The sequence below is a fragment of the Mus musculus genome, chromosome 7 (genome assembly GCF_000001635.26).
Source record: "Mus musculus strain C57BL/6J chromosome 7, GRCm38.p6 C57BL/6J".
Taxonomy (NCBI): domain Eukaryota; kingdom Metazoa; phylum Chordata; class Mammalia; order Rodentia; family Muridae; genus Mus; species Mus musculus.
In genome coordinates this window covers 39,581,565-39,595,832 of record NC_000073.6, presented here as the reverse complement: position 1 = coordinate 39,595,832, position 14,268 = coordinate 39,581,565, and the positions used below count along the sequence as shown (strand labels likewise).

The following is a 14,268-nucleotide window of genomic DNA, read 5'->3' as shown; positions in this document are numbered from 1 at the left end:
GGGCCTCTCTTCCCAATGATGGCCGACGAGGCCATCTTCTGCTGCATATGCAGCTAGAGACATGAGCTCTGGGGATACTGGTTAGTTCATATTGTTGTTCCTCCTGTAGGGTTGCAGACCCCTTCAACTCCTTGGGTACTTTCTCTAGTTCCTCCATTGGGAGCCCTGTGTTCCATTCTATAGATGACTGTGAGCATCCACTTCTGTATTTGTCAGACACTGGCATAGCCTCACAAGAGACAGCTATATCAGGGTCCTTTCAGCAAAATCTTGCTGGCATATGCAATAGTGTCTGCGTTTGGAGACTGATTATGGGATGGATCCCCAGATGGGGCAGTCTCTTAATGGTTCCATTCTTTCTTCTCAGCTCCAAACTTTTTCTCTGTAACTCCTTCCTTGGGTATTTTGTTCCCTATTCTGAGAAGGAATAAAGTATCCACACGTTGGTCTTCCTTCTTCTTGATTTTCTTGTGTTTTGCAAATTGTATCTTGGGTATTCTAAGATTCTAGGCTAATATCCACTTATCAGTGAGTGCATATCAAGTGACTTCTTTTGTGATTGGGTTACCTCAGGATGATATCCTCCAGATATCCTCCTGACATCCATTTGCCCAAGAATTTCATAAATTCATTGTTTTTAATAGCTGAGTAGTACTCCATTGTGTAAATGTGCCACATTTTTCTGTATCCATTCCTCTATTGAGGGACATCTAGGTTCTTTCCAGCTTCTGGCTATTATAAATAAGGCTGCTATGAACATAGTGGAGCATGTGTCCTTATTACCAGTTGGAACATCTTCTGGGTATATGCCCAGGAGAGGAATTGCTAGATCTTCCAGTAGTACTATGTCCAATTTTCTGAGGAACTGCCAGACTGATTTCCAGAGTGGTTGTACCAGCTTGCAATCCCACCAGCAATGGAAGAGTGTTTCTTTCTCCACATCCTCACCAGCATCTGCTGTCACCTGAATTTTTGATCTTAGCCATTCTGACTGGTATGAGGTGGAATCTCAGGGTTGTTTTGATTTGCATTTCCCTGATGATTAAGGATGTTGAACATTTTTTCAAGTGCTTCTCAGCCCTTCGGTATTCCTCAGTTGAAAATTTTTTGTTTAGCTCTGTTATATATCAGGAACTTGTCACAATTTCCTTTCATAGAGGACTTCATAAGAGATTTTTCTTCTATTTGTCTAAGAATTTCATAAATTCATTTTTTAAATAGCTGTGTAGTACTCAATTGTGTAAATGTACCACATTTTCTGTATCCATTTCCATGTTGAGGGACATCTGGGTTCCTTCATCCTGAGTCAGGTAACCCAATCACAAAAGAAAACACATATAATATGCACTCACTGATAAGTGGATATTAGCCCAGAAACTCAGAATACCCAAGATATAAATTGCAAAACACATGAAACTCAAGAAGAAGGAAGACCAAAGTGTGGATAATTCAATCCTTCTTGGAAGGGGGAACAAAATACCCATGGAAGGAGTTACAGAGACATAGTTCAGAGCAGAGACTGAAGGAATGACCATTCAGAGACTGCCCCACCTGGGGATCCATCCCATAAACAACCACCAAACCCAGACACTACTGCAGATGCCAACAAGATTCTGCTGACAGGAGCTGATATAGCTGTCTCCTGAGAGGCTCTGCCAGTGCCTGACAAATACAGAAGTGTATGCTCACAGTCATCCATTGAATGGAGCACAGGGTCCCCAATGAAGGAGCTAGAGAAAGTACCCAGGGAGCTGAAGGGGTTTGCAGCCCCATGGGAGGAAGAACAGTATGAACTAACCAGTAGCCCCAGAGCTCCCTGGGACTAAACCACCAATCAAAGAAAACACATGGTGGGACTCACGGCTCTAGCTGCATATGTAGCAGAGGCTGGCCTAGTCGGTCATCAATGGGAGGAGAGGCCCTTGGTCCTGTGAAGGTTCTATGCCCCAGTATAGGGGAATGCCAGGGCCAAGAAGCAGTAATGGGTAGGTTGGGGAGTGGGGGTGGGGAGGGAGGGGATAGGGAATTTTTTGAGGGGGAACTAGGAAAGGGGATAACATTTGAAATGTAAATAAAGAAAATATGGTTATATGAAGGACCCAGAACTCAAATATTTATTGAACCAATGAAAACTCATTATTTGAACTTTTCTAGTCACTGGCCAGAATTTGTGCCCTCAACATGAAACATGAATTTAACTAGATTACTCACCTTTACTGGCTTAGTTTTGTTTCTAGGTGCTATGAAAAAATATCCAGACAAAAGCAATTCAAGGGAAAAGGGCTTATTTCAGCTCAAAGATTAAGGGTATAGGCAATTAGGGCAGAGAATTCAAGGCAATAGAGCTTCAAGCAGCTAGTCATACCATACCCATAACCATGAAGAAGAGAACAATGGCTACTTATTCCATTTACAGTCCAGGATCATAGCCCAAAGAACTTCGTCACCCACAGTGGGTGGGTCATTCTATCTCAATTAACATCCAAGTAATCCCTCAGGGACAGAGTTAGAGACTGGTGTCCTAGGAAATTCCAGATTCTATGAAATTGACAATTGACATCGTCATTTAAGTTGCTTTTCTCAGGGGACATTATTGTAGGAGGACTGATTTTTGGAGGAGACATTTTGTCTTAGCCATCTATGTTGTTTGTGATAGGACCTAGATAGCCAGAATTAGGTTGTTAGTAGTGTTTCTCAGCAAGGCTCTCTGGCTTAACTTTGCTAAGTAGGTATTTGAATCTCTTTTTGCTGTCATTACAACTTGTCAGGTTAGCTGAATGGTAGAGTTCAGATTATAAGATACAGAAATGGCAGATAACGTAATAAAATCATGTTTTCTAGACATAAGAGGGCAATTACACATATGAACTTAGAGTGGTTATGACAGTATGCATAGGACCTGAACAATATCCCAACATGGAAGCAAATAGTTATCACAATGTCCCATCACTAGCTGAGGAGCTCATTGGCAGTTCCATGCATGCTAAGCAAAAGAGTCAACTCTCTTTAGGGTTGCATCCCCTGAGAGGCTGTTCATATTACATTAGATGGCCTCACACCCAGGTATTTACTCACAGCACAAAGTAGATTCAGTATCTCTTTTAAAAAGAAAACGCACACACATACACACACCACATGGTGGTGGCACACAATTTTAATTCTAGCACTTGGGAGGCAGAGGCAGATGGATCTCCGAGTTCAAGACCAGCCTGGTCTACAGTCTGAGTTTCAGGAAAGTCTGGGCTACACAGAGAAACCCTGCCTTGACAAAACAGAAAAACAAAACCAAAAACCAACCAACCAAACAAACAAACAAACAAAAAAACACCACTCATTTAGGGTCACAGTGCAATAGTAGAATGTCATCATGGTACATTGTATTGTCACAAAGGCACATTGATATATCATAATAAGGCAAGGTGATGGCATAAAGTAGTATTTTATACATGTTTACATTTTTGAAGTCACAGTGAAGCATTGTGACATCACAATGGACATTGAAATATTAGAATTGAGCATTGTGCTGTCACAGTGAAACACTGTGAAGACATAATAGGTTTTGTAATGTCAAAATCACACAGGGATGTCACCTTAGAAAGCTGTAATGTCCTAATGGAAAATGATAATGTCACAAAGGAGCATTGTAATGTTCTTTGCCACATTATGTTGGCACAGTGTGGGTAATGTGATGTCCCAGTAGGGTATTTTATGTAAAAATGGAACTTTGTAGTGTCATAATTCATACTCTGATGGTACAAGTGGACACTGACATTATAAGTAACATTTGGATGGCATATTGAAGTATTGCTAACATAAAAAAATTAAATTATCAGAATTCTCCTTTGTGATGTCACATTAGAATATTTTGTTAGCATACTGGAGAATTGTAATGTTCCATGGGGGCATTAATATATCAAAATTGAGCATTAACATACCATAATTTGTCTTATGATGGCACACATGGGCACTATGATGTCATGATGCAATATTCTGGTAGCACAATGAAGCTCTGTGATGGCATAATGGAGCATTGTAAGGCTTCAAGTTATCATTACTTGTAAACAGAGATTCTTATAGTTAAGATGCACAATTTAAAAATTGTGATTTCGGTCCAAGTGGTTATTTTTTTTTTCTGGACTTTTTTTTTTTTATTGAGGGGGAGGTAATCAGAATACTATTTTTATACAGTATTGAAAAAAATACATTTTTTTATTGTCTGAACTCACAATCACCACCCAGCAGTTCACGCCTGCTCTAGGTAGCACCCACATGAAGGCTATAGCATGAGCAAAGAACTAATCCGCAGGGAAGCAAGCTGCAGGGCCAGCAGAAACCCTCCTAATCACACAGAGGACAGCAGGCCACGTAAGCAGGTACACAGCACACAGCTAAAGCCACCTTTCAACAAGCCAGGGTGCCAGAGGACATGAACCAACCCCAGCACTACAAAACTGCATGTTCCCCAAAGAAACCTTTTGCTTCATGCCCGTAATTAACATAAAATAAGTAAATTATTTGTCTTTGTATTTAGGAAAATAATCACGCTAAAAGTTGTACTTTATATGGATTTTCAAAGGAAAGACTGATTGTGCTTTTTGAATTAAAAAAAAAAGATAGGTGTCTTCCAACCTCATTGACTTAACCCTTGTGGAATATAGCACTTCTAAACTAAAAACACACATCAAAAGAAAGGTTAGTCCAGTGGGACATTCAAAATGTCTTCAGGTCTTACGATTGGCTACTTCTACTGTTCTGGTTTTGTCAAAAAGAATACAGAGCAGAGCTGCTGTCTACACTGTCTCCAAATTCCCTCCAGAGTCAGGTCTGAAACTGCTGGGCACACTGGATGGCAGTTAGCCGGCAGCATGGGCCAGGCACCTCAAGCCATCTGACTGGCTGTTACCTTGGAGGGTCAAAGTGTCCCCTCAACCTGCCTCCGTAACAATTCTCGAAAGTAGTTCTTCCCCACCTCCGGCCACTTTGGTACAAAAACTTCCGTTTGTTTCAGCTGTTACCCATTGCAAATTTAGGATGTTCTGGGTCTCAGACGCCCAATCTACCCACTCCCGTAAGCAGTTGGCAGCTTCCAGGAGAACTAAGGCTGGAGGTCAAGGGTCGCACAGGGGCTCAAGCAATGGGGCCAGTCTTCCTCCACCTGATGGTCCACTGAGCCTTGTCCAGGGAGGAGACTGTCCCTTGGTAGGTGAAAATTAAATCTGTAACCTGTCTAGGTACAATTCACACAAATTAAGAAAAAAGAAACACAAAACAAAAAACCAAAACCGCGTCCAGTTTCACAGCTCAGTCCAGGCAATGGATCAACAGGCCCCGTGCTAGGATCAGATGTCACTCTGTGTCTTCATTCCCGTCTCCTCCAGTCCTGCTCTCTCAATAATCCCTGCTGGATGACAAGCTGTACCCCCAAAAGACATGGGTTCAGGAAATGCTCCCCAAATGTTCTCCAAGGCAAAACCAAGGTGGCTGCAGGTCTGGTAGCAAGGAGGGCAGGAGTCTACCTAGAAAAATGCACTTAAATCCGAGTCAAAAAAAAAAAATCAAAAGCCCTAAGTCTCACTCAACTCGCTGCATCTTGCTGCTCCTCACCAAGGACCACTCAGGACTAGGGAGCAGCTGGCAAGGACGGAGCAGCCTCACAGGCTCTCAAAGCACGCGTCTCAACCCCTTCCTTCCCACTCTGGAAAAGCACTGTTCTATCTTCATCCAAGAGCTGGTAGATTTGGTTTGTTTCTTTGGAACCATCAATAAAAAGAAGCAAACTTTTCCTGTTTTCCTCATGTTTACCTATGAGAGTGGCAATCTTTTGACAGTTCAGTAGCACATAGGCTGACTTGGCCAAATGGACTTATGAATGCATGCATTCGGACTGCATATTGCTACCAAAATGGAATGTGGGAATATGCTATGCACCTCAGGTTGAGAAATGACCAAGAAATCAAGATCTAAAGGGTGATATATAATATATATATATCAATGCTATTATTCATAAAAACCTTGTTTAGTAATAAAAAAATTGCTTTGTTTAAATATGAATATTAGAGTCTGCTTCTCATGGTTAGGAAATAATAGTCTTTCTGAAAAGCAGATGCCTTTTCTACTACAACTCCATGTCCTGGGCCTCATCTTCTGAGAAGTCAGACATAGAACTCTCCGATGAGCTGTCGCCAGTGCCCTCTTCCTGTTCCTTCAGGGCCTCTTCCGTTGCGTACTTCTGGATGTACTCTTTTTTTTTTTTCCATTTTTTATTAGGTATTTCGCTCATTTACATTTGCAATGCTATACCAAAAGTCCCCCATAGCCACCCACCCCCTCTCCCCTACCCACCCACTCCCCTTTTATGGCCCTGGCGTTCCCCTGTACTGGGGCATATAAAGTTTGCGTGTCCAATGGGCCTCTCTTTCCAGTGATGGCCGACTAGGCCATCTTTTGATGCATATGCAGCTAGAGTGGATGTACTCTTTAATTTTCTGCTTGTACTCTTCTGGTCGGTGGAGGTACATGGCTGCAGCGTCACCATTGAGAGGATCTATGGGGTTAGGATAGGCCAGCAACTGGGGCAGGAAGGACTCAAATATATTGGTAAGATCATAGAGAGCTGTCCAAGTTTGATTAATTACATCTAGACACACAGTTCCTGACGCTTCATCAATGTTGGGATGGAAAATTTTATTCATGAATCCTATAGATGGAGACTTGAAAGGGTATTTATCAGGAAGGTCCACTCTCACTTTCCACACCCCGCCTTCATATGGTGTTTCTTGTGGTCCGTAAAACTTGACAACGAATTCATTGAGTCCTCCTAGGATTGTAACCTCATGTTTGCTTTCAATGAGCTTGACTACGTCCGTGTCCATCCGCCTCTTGCCGGGACTGGGGGATGACATGGTGTCGCCGCTGCCGCTGCCTCCCGGTCGCCTGCGCCGCCGCCGCCTCTCTCCCCTCCTTGGCCCGTCTGTCACGGGCTCCGGGCCCAGCTCGCAGGGCCCCGCGGCCTCGCCGGCTCCTCGGCCGAGGTGGCAACACCCACGCGGTCCCGTGGGGTCCGCTCAGCCGCCGCCCCCCGCACGGGGGAACACCGGGCACTGCCCCGCCGAGTGGGGACGGGGACCGAGGCGCCCGCTAGGGCTGCCCTCCGACTGAGGCTCCGCCGCGGCCCGGGCTGCCGCTGCTCCGCGCCGTGCGCCGCTCCCTCCCGCCTGCGCTAGCTCGTTCGCCTGCCAGCCCGCTCGCTCACGCTCTCGCCAGCTCCCAGCTGCTTCCTCCACAAGCCGACGACTCCAGCTCGGTCGACCTCTCTACCCTAGCCTCCCCAAGTGGTTATTTTTAATTAATTAATAAACTCACATAAAACAGTTTAGCATTATGATGACACATTTTAGCTTTGTGGCACATCTATAATATAAAACAAACTAGTAGCAAGGTGACACAAAGCAGCATTGTAATGACACAATATTTTATTGTGGTAGAAGGAAGTATTATGATGCAAAAATTAAACAATGTGATGTCCCATTTTCACATTATGATGACAATTTAGAGCACTGTGATATCACAATTCAGTACTGGGATAGCAAAATGGAGCTTGATAACATTGTAATTCATCATTCTGATGTCACAATTTAGCACTGTGATGTTAAAGTCAGTATTGAAATGCATGGGAAGCATTGTTGTCTTACAATGCAGCCTTAGAATGCCACAATATGTATTTTGATGTCACAGTGCAGCATTGAGATGGCAAACTGATTTTTACGATGATACAATATACTATTGTAAGACAAAATACAGAATTGTAACATTACATTGTAGCATTGTTATAGGATTATGGATCATTGTGATAGAGAGCTTTGTTGACAAATTATATTATTGTGATGGGAAAATACAACATTGTTTTATCACAATATTGTCACGTTATAATTTGGCACTGCAATGGCACATGGAACATGTTAATATCAGAATTCAGTATTTGATTACAAAGTAGATAGTTTGGTTGCACAATACAATACGGTTATGGCAGAAAAAAAAAGCATTATGATATCACACTTCTGCATTGTGGTAACAAAATGGATCATTGTGACCTTGTCATATACTATTGTGATGCAGTACTGTGAGTACATAATGAATTTTCATAGTGGATATGAATGCAATATCGTAATGTAATAAATCAGTGTTGTGATGGTATGATCCAGCATACTGATGGCACGGTGAAGCTTTTTGATGTCATAAGACCACATTATAATACCAAAATTCAGAAGTGGATAGTTATCATTTTCTGTAGTTAACATTTTCATAGCACAGCGAACATCATGTTGACACATTATTCTATTATATTGGACAACACAGCATTATGATGTCAAAATTGACCATTAGGAGGGTTCAAAAGAGGTCAGATGTCATAATTCAGGATTGTGGTGACACAATAGAACATTCTCATATCACAACAGAATACTGTGGTGCCACACTGAAGCAGTGTGATGGCACATTGGAACACTGTGAGTACATGTTGGGGCCGGCCTGCGGCTCTCATGTCCGGGTTCGAGCCTGGAAGGCATCTTGGAACGGGAAGAGAAGAGGGAATCTAGGTGGATAGAGAAATAATGGAACCAAGACAAGCTAGTCTGCTCAAGGTTCAACTTTTTAATGGCGGACACGCTTTATAACGGAGAGGGGAAGCCCATTCCCGCCAAATCATCCTTGGAGCCCAGCTGCAGGTGACCAAGTGTAGTCTCCGGAATAGCTAGGCAGACACCCAGCAGGTAGCAGCAGGGGCAGAGGCTGAACAATAGAGTAATCCAGGGAGGCAGGCTCCACCCTAAGTAATCTCCTTAGTGGCAAGCAAAGTCAAGGTCTGGCTCAGCCTGCTTCAGGCTTGTTGGGGGAGGTTACAAGTACACACTATTTTGATGCGATTGATGTCTTGTAAGCTAATGGAGTATTGTGATGATGACTTACACAGCTGTGATGACATAATGTAACTTTGTTATGACATAATACAGCACTGTGCTTGTAACTGTTACAATCCAGTGTAACAGACACAATGGAACTCTGTGATATTACAAGGCCACATTATCATACAATGATAACACTAGCAATTGCAATAATTAGCCTACCCCCTGTTCTAGCTCTAGTCTTATCTCTAAACAAAACCACAACTGTATTAACAAACCTAACACCATCTCAGACCTAATGGTAACTCTTTACTATCAGTAGTGGTTTAAATAAGCTTGGCCCAGGGAGTGGCACTAACATCATGTGTGGCCTTGTTGGAGTAGCTGTGTCCTTTTTGGAGGAAACCTGTTACTGTGGGGGAGGCCAATGTGACCCTCTCCTAATCAAATTGGAGTCAGTCATCTCCTATCAGTCTTCAGATGAAGATGTAGAACTCTCAGCTCCTCCTGCACCATGCCTGCCTGTATACTGCCATGCTCCCACCTTGATGATAAAGGACTAAACCTCCTAACCTGCAAGCCAGCCCCAATTAAATGTTATCCTTATAAGAGTTGCCTTGGTCATGGTGTCTGTTCACAGCAGTAAAACCCTAAGAAACCTTCCCAAATTAGTTTTAATCATAATACTTTAAGACAGAAATGGAAAAATGAACAAGACTACTATCCTCACTTCAACATTAAACAAACTTAACATTAAACTCTAGACCTAACCCTAAGTATTCCTCAAACCAATCCCCTAACACCAGCCTTACCACTAAGCTTAAGCATAAACTCTCTCCTTAACCCTAATATTAATCCTAACTCAAACTCTAATCCTAACCCAAGTACTATCCTCAGATCAAATCCTAATGTAAATTGTAGATTTAGCTTGAGCCTTAACCAAGTCTCTAATGTAACCCAACACTGACAATAGTCTTAGACTTACACTAAAACTTAACCCTAAGCCACCCATAACGGTGGATGTACCATAATCCTAATATGAATTATATTTTTTGCCCTAACCCTAACTTTTCCCTATACTTAAGTTAAACCCTAAACCAGTCTTAACCTAACCATAGACATACTATACACATTTATAACCTTAATCCAAACCCAAACTTAACCCCTAACATTCACCATATCCCTAACTTTAACCTTAACCCTAGCCTCTTCCCCAATCCTAAATCTTACTATATATAATCTTAGCTTTAGACCTTCACCATCCAATCTAGAACTCTATTACTCTAACACTAATATTAACATTTAACACTAACCTAAATTCTATCCTTACTATAGCCATTACTCTATCACTAACCATAGTCCTAACTTTTACCACGAACCTAAGATTTACCCTAACCCTAATCATAACCCTAGCTCTCAAACTAAACCTCATTTCATTCCTAACAGAACCTTGAGTGTCGACTTAAACCTAACCTATAGCACTAACACTAAACTAACTATAACCCTAACAATGGGTTAGTCTTTGCCCTGACCCTTATCCTAACAATAACACTATTCATAACATTAACTCCCAGCCTAACCCTAAGAGTAATTGCCTAAACCCTCACCCTACCCTTTACCCTGGCATTAACCTAACCCTATATCTAACCACAATTCTAATACTACCCTAGCCCTAACCCAAAGCCTAGTCCCTAATTCTAAACATAACCTTAAAAGTATCCCTAACTTAAATCATATTCAGAAGCCCAACACTAACCCTATATCTAACTTCCTAATTTTATTCCTAAAGTAACCTTAACCCCTCAAACTAAACTAACCTTTAAAAGTATCTTTTATTTGCCTCAGTCTCCTAACCTAGGCCTAGTCCTAGAAGCTTCTGGTCTCCATTCAATCTTATCCAGGCTTAGAATGTTCTGCCTCAGACTTATTGTTGAATAAACTCACCCTTTCCCCCTTTTTATGAACTCTTGTTGGCTGGCTCAACTCAGCCATCCTGGTTTGAACTCCTCTCCTAGCTGACGTATTCAATCTGGCCTCTCTCTCAGCCTCTGAATTGCTCTGCTGTCCTCATATTAATTTTAGCAATCTTTTCTAATCTTCTTGATCTTTCTTATTCTTTGGCTCATTCTGTCTTCACCTTTGTCGTGCTTGTTCTCCAACCTTTCTCTGTAAAACTCTCCTGGTGAAGCTGCCTCCTTTTTCTCACTCTGGGCTGCTCTACTGTCCCTCTCAACTCTCCTGCACTGCTCTCCATGGACTCTACAGTATTTCTGTACTGCACTCTCTTCTTCCTGGACTGTTTCTCTCTCCCTTAAGTACCTTCTCTTTCTTCTCTCCTCTCATAAGACTTGGGCATATCCTGTTCTGTCAAGTCTTCCACTGGTTCTTCACTTTGCCACTCAATTAGACATCATTTTCAAACATGGGTGCTTCCTCCTACAAACTAACTTTACCCGTCTGTATTCAAGCCAAAGGGATTAAAGGTGAATGTTAAGTGCTGAGCCACACCCTAACTAGAAACATGTCCAGATATCCTGTAATACTAACCAATGAACTAACCCTAACTCCAATACTCACCTAGAGCTTCACCTAGATCTACCCATCTAACCTTAACCCCAACACAATGCCAACTCAATACTTAACACTAACCCCAACCTTAATCCTAATATTAACTGGCATCTAAGCCCAAACTATGTTCCAACTCTAATACTATCCTTAACCCTAAAACTTCTCCTAGCCTCAGCCCTAAACCTAAACCTATGCCAAGCCTCACCCTAACACTAATCAAGTCTTAACCCTAATCCTAGTACAATCACTAAACATACAGCTACACTTAACCTCCTCATTCCTAACCAAAAAACTGACTCTAACCATGACCCTTACAATGAAACTATATCTAGCCTATCAATAATTCTCACCTTAAAACTATTCACTCAAATCCTAACCTTAACATACCACCAAATTTAGTCTTAACACTAATTCTAACACTAACAGTACTCTAACCCAAATCATAACTCTGATATCCAATTAAGTTCTACTACTCTTGCCAACAATAATCCGATCCCCATTCATACCACCATCCCCAATTCTAAAGCTCACCTTATTCTTAACTTGAACACTAAACCTATTTCTATTCCTAACTGTAACACAGAACTAACACTACCTAGACCCTAGCTTTTTCCAATCAGCACTGAGTCAGGACAATTGGCACAAGTGCTGCCCTACCAAAAGAAACAGAAGTATGAGCTGGGATGTCCTGGGGTCAACACTAAGATTGACCTTTGATGTATACACACAGTCTGAGTTTAAGGAGGCAGTAAGGAGTGCTGTGTGCCCTGAGAGTGAGTGTGGGGAACCTTTCCTGGAGCTCTGAGTGTTTTACTTGCGAAACAAGGATCATTGGCTGTCTACAGTGCATCCCATAATGAGCTGGTCTGCACCAAGACCCTGGTAAAGAACTGTCTTGTGCTTAGTGACAGCACATCATACTGGCAGTGGTATGAGTCCCAATATGCCCTGCCCCTGGGCCACAGGAAGGGGGCCAAACTGATTTCTGAGAAAGAAGAGATTTTACTCAAAAAAGGATCAAAGAAAATTCAAAATGAATATGATGACAGGAAGCAGAACAATAAAATTAGCTGTCTCAGGAGGAGCAGACCCAGCAGAGCAAGCGTCTTGCCTGTATTGTCTAAAGACGGAGGCCAGTGTGGCAGAGCAGATAGCCATGTGCTAGGTACAAGGAGGAAGATCACACCCCAGAAAAGCAAATGAGCCATCATTTGCAGCTCGTGTAATAAAGGTGTTTATTGTTCTATGTTAAAAAGAAAGAAAGAAAAAGAAAAGAAAAACCTAACCCTAACCCTAATCTTAGCCTAAATCTATCCTTCACAGTAACTCTACTCCTAACTCCTAATCAAACACTAAAACTAATATAATTACTAACCTAGCATAGCCCTAACAATAAAACTAACCAATCTTGGACCCTATACCAAAACTAAGCAATAACCTTGTCAACAAACCATAAAATTAACATAGCTATACTAAAAATCAAACCATATATATAGGTCTAACTGTTGCATTCATGCTAATGCTCAACATGGTGGGGGTTGTTTGCATGTATATTTTATTTGTTTGCTTGTTGTTTTTCTTTTCTTTTTTGTTTTTGTCTTGAGACAAGGTTTCTGTATGTCCTTGGCTGATCTGCAATTTTCTTTGGAGATCAAGTTAGCCTTGAACTCCCAGAGATCTGCTTCTCTCAGCTTCCCAAGTGCTACAATTAAAGGGTGCCACCTCATCCAGCTTTGACATAAACTTTTTATAGGCCCTAACCAGAAAAGTCCCTAGCTTGAACCCTAAATCTAACTCTATTCCTATGCTTAGCCCATATCCTAAACACTAACTATAAATCTAGCTCAAACTGTAGTGGCACTCTAATACCAGCCCTTAATATAACCCAAAATTTAAACCTAAGGTTATTTCTAATATACATCCTAACAGCAACCTAAATTGAACAATAACACTTAGCCAACTCCTAACCCTATTAACACTTATCCTTACTTTAGCCCTAATATTAAAATGAATCCAATCCATAACCATAACAATGGCATAGCCCTAACCTTAACATTAATCTTAATTCTAAGCCAAACATTATCATTAGTACATCACTACAATTAAAACTAATTGGCGACCATAGCACTAACACAAACCCTAGCCATAACTCTAAACAAAACTAATCCAAAAATCAAACCCTATTTGACTTTAACCCTAAACCAAACCCTAAACCTGTATCTAACTCAATTCCTAATTCTAACCCTAAACTAAGTACTAACCCTAACCCTATAATTAAGCCTTACATAACCTATCCCTAATGGTAAACCTAACCCTAGTCTTTGTTGTTGTTGTTGTTGTTGTTTTTTCTTTCTTTTTTTTTTTTTTTTTCCGAGACAGGGTTTCTCTGTATAGTCCTGGCTGTCCTGGAACTCACTTTGTAGACCAGGCTGACCTCGAACTCAGAAATCCGCCTGCCTCTGCCTCCCGAGTGCTGGGATTAAAGGCGTGCGCCACCACGACCAGCAACCCTAGTCTTAACATTGGTATGAATTCTTATTAATTCCACTCTACCTACATGTAACTTTACCCCCAACCTTAAAATTAAAACCTGATTGACCAGGGTCATGGTCCAAATTTGGGAACTGAACCATCACCCTGAATTAAAATCCTACAGGATTTTTAAGCCCAAAATCCACAAATATTTGTACCAAGTTATTCAACCAATCTCCTTATTTAGGAATAGGGGGATTTCATTATCCTGCTCCCATTGGTTGGGACTGTGGCAGGGGACTTGTCTTGTCTAATATTCATGTCCTAA

The 14,268-nt window shown here is 41.6% G+C and overlaps 2 pseudogenes; one reads left to right on the top strand and one right to left on the bottom strand.

The window, feature by feature from the left end:
• Gm2058 (predicted gene 2058) lies at positions 4,129-7,326 on the bottom strand (annotated as a pseudogene).
• Gm17983 (predicted gene, 17983) lies at positions 12,091-12,668 on the top strand (annotated as a pseudogene).